Raw genomic sequence first — 9,788 nt, 5'->3', positions numbered from 1 at the left:
CTCAGATACCCATGCTTCCCTCCCTAAACACAGCTCAGCCACCGCTTCTCAGGAAAGCATGAGTTTCACTAGTGATGGAGCAAATCCAAACTGACAGATACTGAGAATGAGAACTGGGGCAGAGTGTGAAATTTTCTCTTTCAAAATCTGGCTTTGACCCTGTGATTGGTAGAGAGTCAGCCCTGTGTTGTCTGTTGGATGTCACAGCATGCCTCACCTGCCAGCTTCCTCAGCAGCATCATAAGAATTTGTCCGTGAAAACCCAGTTCAGAGATCAACAACTAAGCAAATGTCTCTCAAAATGAAAGGGAATTGAGGGGGAGAATTTGCTCCTTTTCTTGGCTTTAGAGAATGTGGCCCCAGAGAATTACGTTATCAAGTTTCATAAACTTACTTGCTTTGTTTGGGGAAACAGGATAGTGGCTTTATTCATTTTATAGTGTTGTTGTTAAAAATTAACACAAATGGGTGTAAGCTTAGAGCAACATAAGTTTACTCTCTTACAGTTTGAAAGGTCACAAGTCCAAAATCAGTTTCAGAGTTCACTGGGCTACAAACAAGGTGTTGGCAAACCCGAGTTCTTTCTAGAGACTCTGTGACAAAGCATTTCCTTACCTTTCTAGCGTCTTGAAGGCTAGCATGCTGCATTCGTGGCTCAAGGCTGCCTTTCTGCGTCAAAACCAGCAACAAACAGTAGGCTGAGGGTTTTCCACGCTGCCCTCCGGGATTCTCTGCAGCTGGGGAAGATCTGCTTTAAAGAACGCCTGTGATTGGATTGGACCCACCTAGGTAATGCAGGGTACACTCACCATTTTAAGATTCCTAACTTCAAACACATGTGCAAAGTCTCTTTGTCATGGAAAACAACATCTCTGAGAATGAAAGCACAGGCATCTTTGGGGGCATCTGCCCCGCCAGAGAAGTGCAGATTCCCATGTATCTGCACTTACTCACGGATGATTAGCTCCCACAGACATCCCAAAACATATGATCTCCCAAACTAATCTCCCACCAAATGCATTTCTTCCTTGACTGGGGATATGCCCATCCAACAACTTAAGCTTGAAGCTCGAGAATATTTTTCTGCAATCCTTCAGCAGAATGTTAGATCTGCTCATTTTATTTCCTGAATATGTCTTCAATCTATCCCTGCCCTGCACCTCTCCTACCATTACCTCAAAATGGTAGTACCTGAAAACAAAGTGCTTCTTGATTAATGGGGTCGGGCCTGTTGCCATTTGGTGGAGCTACTGATTTCTGCCTTGATGGAATTTACAGACAAGCCTGGCAGACACGCATTAAACAAATAAACATGCATAGTAAATGTTCCAGAGGAGGACATTCCTGATCCTTCTGGTCAAGTTCCCCTGGTGAAGTTTTCAAAACTTGAGGTTAAAAATTTCCAAATTTTCTAGAAAGAGGCCATCTAGATGACTAACGTCACAAATTTGCATCTCACCCTTGCGCAGGGACCATGCTAATCTCCGTGTTGTTCTAATTTTAGTACATGTGCTGCTGAAGTAAGCACAAGCTGACTAAAATGCAGTCAAAAGTACCTATGCGGGTATGTCTGATTCTGTAATATAAATATGGAAAAAAAGGACTAAATTATGAGGTAAATATGGCAATTTACTTTTTTTAAAATATAATTTATTGTCAAATTGGCTAACATACAATGTGTAAAGTGTGCTCTTGGTTTTGGGGGTAGATTCCCGTGGTTCATCGCTCGCATGCAACACCCAGTGTTCATCCCAACAAGTGGCCTCCTCTATGCCCATCACCCCTTTTCCTCTCTCCCCCAATCCCCCATCAATCCTCAGGTTGTTTTCTGTATTTAAGAATCTCTTATAGTTTGTCTTCCTCCCTCTCTGTAACTATTTTTTTTCCCCTTCCCTTCCCTCAAGGTCTTCTGTTAAGTTTCTCAAGATGCACATATGAGCGAAAACATATGGTATCTGTCTTTCTCCGACTGACTTATTTCACTCAGCATAATACCTTCCAGTTCCATCCACGTTGTTGCAAATGTCATGATTTCATTCTTTCTCATTATGGCAATTTACCTTTAATAAAATCAGGCTACGATGGATTTTTGAGCTCATCTTGATTAATGGTTGTCCAAATGAAGTTAACTTTCTGACTAGATATAATGAATCAGGCATTAGATATAATCCCACACTAGATAAAATGCATCAGAATGCCTGAGGTTAGGTCTGGCGATATGAATTCTAAACAAGTAGCCCATGAGCTGTACACATTAACATTAGGAAATTATTAAACCAATTTCAACTCACCAATACTCTGTTCCATTTCCAGCTTCTCTAGTCTGTCCACATTTCTCAGCTGTTGACCTCTTTTTATCTTCAAAGCCAGGAAAGCCAGGAACACCAGGTGGGATCCTCAACCTGCCTCTCTCTGATTGTCCTTCTGTGGGCACATCTCCCTCTGCCTGGAGCCAGGAAAATTTCTCTGCTTTGAAAGACACAAGTGGGGCGCCTGGGTGGCGCAGTCGGTTAAGCGTCCGACTTCAGCCAGGTCACGATCTCACGGTCCGTGAGTTCGAGCCCCGCGTCGGGCTCTGGGCTGATGGCTCAGAGCCTGGAGCCTGCTTCCGATTCTGTGTCTCCCTCTCTCTGCCCCTCCCCCGTTCATGCTCTGTCTCTCTCTGTCCCAAAAATAAAATAAACGTTGAAAAAAAAAAAAAAATTGAAAGACACAAGTGATTAGATTGGTTCCACCTGGGAAACCCAGATTACTCTCATTGTTTCAGGATCCTTCAAATTAAACACCTCTGTAAAATCCCTTAAACCATGTAAAGCAACAGAATCAAAAGTTCCAGGGATTAGGAAATCGGCATCTTCGAGGGGAGAGGGACATAATTCCTCCTACCACAATACACATTGTGTACTGACAGCCCTCCTTTTTTATTGAAGTATAGTTTATATATAATGTTATATTAATTTCAAGTGTACAACATGGTGATTCACCATGTTATTGAGAGCCCTTTCTTAGCTGCTCTACATGAAGCAGTGTATTAATCATTAAGTATTAAGCACTGAGCATTTTACCCAAGTGGAAACAAGAGTACACAGAAAACTTCCAGGAGACTTACTAAAAAGAGTTTTTCCTACTCAACTTTTGAGCCAAACTGGAGTCTTAAATTCAAAGGGAGAAGCTGTGTCTTCCAATACTCTACACAGGTCTCCATTTGACCTATAATACTAATATGTGTTTAACTGGATATAAAAATTAAATGGCCAATAGTTTAATGTTCTTAAGGGAGCTTCCTATGGCTATAGGATCTTAAAGTGTTGTCTTAGTAAGTCCTTGAATTGGGATTCTCCAGAGAAATAGAGCCAATAGGATATGTAGAATACAGAAAGAGATTTATTATGAGGGATTGGCTCAAACTTATGAAGGTTGAGTAGTCCCATGATATGCTGCCAGCATGCTGGAAGTCTAGGACAACTAGTGGTGTAGATCCAATCCAAACCCAAAGGCCTGAGAACCGGAGGAGCCAGTGGTATAAATTCCAAAGCAAACCTGAAGGCCAAAGAAATTGGAGCACTAAAGTCTGAGGGCAGGAGAAGATGATGTCCCAACTTAAGCAGAGAGGAAATTAACCCAACACCTTTTTGTTCTAGTCAGGCCCTCCATGGACTGGATGATGCCCACCCACATTGGTGAGGGTGGGTCTTTATTCAGTCTACCAATTCAAATGCTAATCTCTTCCAGACAACACGCACAGACACACCCAGAAATAATATTTTACCTGTTCTCTGAACATCCCTTAGCCCAGCCAAGTGGACACAAAAAAGTAACCACTGTTACCAAATGTCTGTGGCGTATTTGAGTGTCATAGAGATAAAAGTTTGGATTAGAGAACCCATCTCTCATTTGGATTACCATCCGTGTACATATATCATGCTAGCCTCAACACAAAACAAACATGAAGACTTGAAGGCACAGTCCACAATCCTTATTTTAACACAGTCTCCTAAAGTAAATTGCTATCAGCTTTTAATTTGAGACCTACTTGCTCGTATTCTAGTTGTGATATATACCTTTGTAGTTCAGTGGCAAGTTTAGGAACTCACTAAGGAATTACGGATTGAAGCAAAGGAGGCGTTGAACTTGAGATGTTGAAATTTTTGGAGAGAGGACAGTTTGTAGTATACATTACGAGTAAAAGAAATAAAAGACAAATGAATTAGGAACTGCTTTATTCTCGAACTGACCACTGTTCCTTTAGGCAAGAAGTGACTCCTGCCACTTTGAAAAGGAAGATGCCATAATCAAAGCTATATAAATGGCAATGCAACAAGGTATTAACTCCCCAAAGGAGAGCACAATCCTTGTTTGTACAAACTGATAGCCCTCCACTCAGAAAACTCCACAATGACTTACCGTTTGCATCACACATACCTACTCAAAGATTAACAAATCCAGTACAGATGTCCATTTGTGGAAAGATGTTCATACATTTCATTCAAACTTATCTGCCTACTGTGAAGACTAAAGAAATCTCTCTTGACTGGTTTCTGCTGGAAGCTTTGGGAGGCAAGCACTCCCTTGAGCACCGGAGTGAATTACATTTGTATCAGGAAGGATTAAAACAGAGATACTTTTTAAATAATGAGGTACTCTGAAATATAGGGTCATGTTCCAAAAAATGATTGGGCTGAGCCCATAATTGGACATTTTACTACATAAAGATCTCCATAAAAGGATGGGTGAAGGAAGTCTATTGTCACTCCAATCCCATTTTGTTATAAATCTCTCTAAATCTACTCGATGTCATTTAAAGTGTATTTGAGGGGCGTCTGGGTGGCTGGGTGGCTCAGTCGGTTGAGCGTCCGACTTCGGCTCAGGTCGTGATCTCACGGTCCGTGAGTTTGAGCCCCGCGTCAGGCTCTGTGCTGACAGCTCAGAGCCTGGAGCCTGTTTCAGATTCTGTGTCTCCCTCTCTCTGACCCTCCCCTGTTCATGCTCTGTCTCTGTCTCAAAAATAAACATTAAAAAAAAACAAAAAAACAAAAAACAAAAAACAACTTTAAAGTGTATTTGAAAGGAGGACATGATAGTCTTGCCTATTAAACAAGATACCAGAAATGTTCTCCCACATACATTTCTTGGTTAAAGCTCAGATGTGTTTCCCAGAGGTGACTGTATCATCAAAGAATGCTTTTAGTGGCTTCTCACAGAGCTCATAAAGGAATTCTGAATGTTGAACAAGCTGTGATAAAACAGTAGCAACAGAGGGTGTCAAACATCAGGCACAGTTTAACAAGGAGACTTAGCTCCTGTTAACCAAAATGATTCTGTTTACACAACAATTGATCAAGGCTTTGTAATTCATACACCTCAGCAGGCATCCTTTTTCCCCTGTTCTTTTCCTTTTTCTTTTCTTTCTCTTTCTTCTCTTCTCTTCTCTTCTCTTCTCTTCTCTTCTCTTCCTTCCTGTCTCTTTTCTTTTCTTTTCTTCTGATTCACAGAGGAGTAGTGGAAAACTTTCTGTCTCCTCATGACCCCACCCTTCACATGACATACAGCCATAAAAAGTGTCATGTAGCTTATTAGAAAGAAAAAAAAAAATTAAATCTCAAAAGATGAAATTGATTGGGCAGAGCTGGGTAGTGATTAGAGAAGAGAAGACAAAGATCACATAGTAAACTTACCTACCACAAACCTTTAACAGCACACAGATGCCTGTGAATTTGGCATCTCCATCCCTAATGTTTAAGGTGTTTGAATATATTCTCCTGGCTGCTCTTAAACGTCTGTAGTCCTATCACCTCCATGGTCCACAAAGTGAAGTAGCTATTTTTCCTTTCATTAGTTTGTTTCTATGTAACTGTTTTTTGTCACTTTTACCATCATTCTTCCCAGGCTAGACACCTTGAAACCATCTTTTACTTCAAGGCAAAATATGTAAAGGACGCTCAGTTTCTCTTAGCTATTGTTCAAAGTTTCATAGTGTAGGCACATTCCAGAAGCTTAAACACATCTTGATGGAGCTTGATGTAGGGAACCAACCTGGGGAAAGACTCCCATTTTTAAAATCAATCATTAAAAACTTCACCATAAAGTTACAAAATAATTGGAATATTTAGAGGTGGTGAAAGAGGACTTCGACTACCACCAGTTTGACCTCAGTCTATACCATCTAATAGATGAAGTTCTTCTTTCCAGCTCATCTCTTAACTCAGGCAAAAGACCCTATGGATAAAGCATCTCCTGATGGGAACCAAAACTACACCATTAAGTGTAAGGACTGCCCTGAACCAGCAAGACCCCTGTGACTGACCCCACGACAATGATCATTTTGACATTTGCTGCTTACCTGCCTATACCCACCGACTTTTGTGACACATTTTCCTTATATAAACCGCGAGGTATTTTGGCACTTTGGAGACAGACTGCGAGAAGTTAGTCCTCTGTCTTACCCTTGTTGGCCCCACTGATATAAATTCCTTTCTGGTTTCACCACCAGCTGGTTTTCCTGCCTTTGTATTTTCTTAGTGGTGAGTGGCCAAACCTGGTCTGTTTGGGACCCCTGGAGACAGAAGTTCTTGCACTCCTGTGCCTCAGCTACGGTGGTTGGGAAGTGACAACAAAAATTATCAATAGCCATTTTACTGAAGGTGCTTTGTGATGTCAATATTCTTCATACATGTAACTATTATTTAAATGAAATGCATCCAAGGGCACCTGGGTGGCTCAGTCGTTGGAGCATCTGACTTCAGTTCAGGTCATGATCTCATAGTTCATGAGTTCGAGCCCTTCATCGGGCTCACTGCTGTCAGTGCAGAGCCCACTTTGGATCCTCTATCCCCCTCTCTGTCTGTCTCTTCCCTGCTCACGCTCTCTCTCTCTGAAAAATGAATAAACGTTAAAAAAAAAAAACAAATAAAACCCCTCCAACAGTTTTTTTCCCCCAATAATCTATATTCCTCTGAAGATCTAACAAAAATCTTTAGTATAATTGCAATAATCAAGCAGTTTCAAGATATCTATCTGTATTCTTTACTCACATAAATCTGTTTTTTCTGAGGTGCAGTCCTCCAAGAAATGCCTTGCTGGCCAACAACATAGTAGGAAGAGATCAATTTTATCATTCCTTTCTAGCCATCATCTTCATTCATGGTTCTGACATTTTCCCATTCCTCTGAGATTTGCACCTGTGGTGCCATTCCAATCAGGGGGAAGCTGGCAGCATGGGTAGTGAAAGAATTCACCCAATGCAGAACAAAGGAGATATAGAAGTTTATTGAATATGCTGCAAGGGAGAATCAGGCAGGACAGCAAAGGAGAGACTGTCTGCCACAAGGCGGTAGTGAGGGGCTCTAGTTACAGGGTGGAGTGAGGGAGTATGGAGATAAACGGAATTTTCCCTTTTTTGGTAACTGTACCTGATTGTAAGTAGGCCACTGGTTAGTTTGGGTCTATGGTCATTTCAAGGTAGGTCACTTCATGCACCTGTTTGTATTCAGCTTGCTGGTCACTTTTGCCTTGCTCAAGTTTCCATTGCTCAAGCCTGTTGCCCAAAAGCAGCCTCTACAGCACCCATTTAGATGACTTGATTTTTGTTCCAAGGTATACGTGTTGTTGCACTGCCCTTGAGAACGGTGCAAGTGAAAATGGCCTAAACTTTTACACAACAAAGTGAAACAACTGTGTGGCTTAAGTATACCTGAAGACAAACAAATGGACAAATTGCTCTCTCCATATTTCTTTGGTTCTATTGATTGGATGAAATTATTAATATTATCAGAGATATTTAATATCAAATTATGAGACCTATCCCAGAAAATTAAAAGCATTAGTTCTCCAAGAATGAATTCAATAATTCAGTTTGTTTCTAGCAAATAGACATAATTCCCCCTCTTTGGGGAAGACTAGCACAGCCCCCCACATAGATTGACGTATATTACCTTGGGTGAGGGGCAGAAGGTGAAGTTTAAGCCTATGGTGAAGCAAGAGGTTGACCATGAAGAGAAACATCTCTTTTACCCAATAGAGGAACAAAGCAAGAAAAAAAAACGTTGAAAACAGAGAGTGTTTTAACAGATTTGCAATTTAATATCTGGTTTTGTTTATTTTCCATACTATGTCCTTAATCCGATGATCTCTTCTCACAGCACAAATTGAATGCTATCTCCAAAAATACAACACAACAAATATCACCATTCACACTTTTCCAAGACATCCTAAATGCTGATTCTTTCAAGACAATTTAGATTCATTCTACGGAAAAGAAAGGACATTTGTTTAACTCTCTTTACCTAGAAAGATGTATTCAGATAAAATTGTTCCTTGGCATTCCATAGACAATGGTCAAAAAGTTTTCTAGAATTTATGCCTTATTTAGTTCCTATGTCATCAGAGGCCTTGTACACTGCAAAAAGTCAAGAACTAAAGAGCCACATAAAATTGCATCCGGGTGGTAGATTCCAGGATGTTAAGAAACAAAATCAACAGAATGTCACTATCATACTGCAACCATACCCAAACCCATACATGTCTCATAATCCCAGGGAGACCCAACCTTCATTGTCACTGCACATATTGCATTCATGCCAGGATTGCAACTATAGCATGCATGTGGAAAGATCTACCATGCAAGCAGGCACTACTATATATATTCCTCCTCTAATGCTGAAACTGGATAAAACAAAAAACCAAAAATAAGGCCTAGAAGTATTCAAATGGGCATCAGTGGGACACAAACAATTTAATTCAATTCAATGCAAACTTCAGCTCCTTTTGCTCTGATGTTTTGGCTCTTTTAGTTCCTTAAAACTATTGACCTTCCCACACTTGACAATGAACTAAGACTGAACTTCCACCCACTCAAATTCCTTTTCTTCCTGCATTTTGACGCATGGTCTAAATCCTAGTACCCAGTAAATGATTCCTCCCTTCCTCTTTAGTATCACCAACTTCTGCTTAATGCTTCATGAGATACTACAATCTGATCAGATTTGGAGTCTGTTGAACAAAATGAAATTAAGCAGTATGTGAAGGTGGGGGCAATGGAGCAAATGAATCGTGAAATACTGAATGACTACCATTTGTTTAGGACCCTATTAGATCTGGTGATGCTGCTATGAATGATCCCTGTACTCAGCTTGGAATCTGAGGAGAATAGACTAACAAACACATAAGAGGAGAAGGCAAGACAGCCTAGTCATGAGCCAAAGCGTGCAGTCCAGAGTTGCCGTGCTAGAAAGGTTCAAAGGAAGAGTGTCAATGGAGTCTACAGAAAAGGTATATAACACAATAGACCAGCCAAAACTAGGTAAGGAAGACAAGAAAGATTCAGATAGGTAAAAAGAAAATGGACACGCATTCCAAGCAACATGAATAGGACGAATAAAGGCAAAGACATGCAAAGACATGAGGAGGATGATAGTGAGATCACACTAAGAAAACGTGTGTATGTCACCATGTTGCCAAAGGAGAGGGAATCTGCATAGTGGTTACAAGTGAGCTGAAATATACAAGGAGAGGCCTGGCTCTTGATAAAATTTTGGTTTGGAGAAAATAGAAGGCTACTTTAGGCTAATGAACAGATGTATTAGGATAACAGGATCCCATGTTTCAGAAAAAACCCATAATCTTAGTAGTTTGACATAATAAACATTTATTTCTTGGGGTGCCTGGGTGGCTCAGTCAGTTAAGCGTCCGACTTTGGCTCAGGTCATGATCTCACAGTTTGTGAGTTTGAGTCCCGCGTCAGTCTCTGTGCTGACAGCTTGGAGCCTGGAGCCTGGTTTGGATTCTGTGTC

General features: G+C 40.8%; 1 non-coding gene across 1 annotated transcript; it reads right to left on the bottom strand.

Annotated features, from left to right (window-relative positions):
• Positions 1 to 1,424: 1,424 nt before the first annotated feature.
• LOC122236786 lies at positions 1,425 to 1,528 on the bottom strand. The gene has a single exon (XR_006215039.1). It is a non-coding gene; the product is annotated as a U6 spliceosomal RNA (small nuclear RNA).
• Between the last annotated feature and the right edge of the window lie 8,260 nt (positions 1,529 to 9,788).

Source organism: Panthera tigris, chromosome A2 (assembly GCF_018350195.1).
Source record: "Panthera tigris isolate Pti1 chromosome A2, P.tigris_Pti1_mat1.1, whole genome shotgun sequence".
NCBI classification, from domain to species: domain Eukaryota; kingdom Metazoa; phylum Chordata; class Mammalia; order Carnivora; family Felidae; genus Panthera; species Panthera tigris.
Note: the sequence above shows the minus strand (reverse complement) of the source record. Positions and strands in the feature narration are given on the sequence as shown.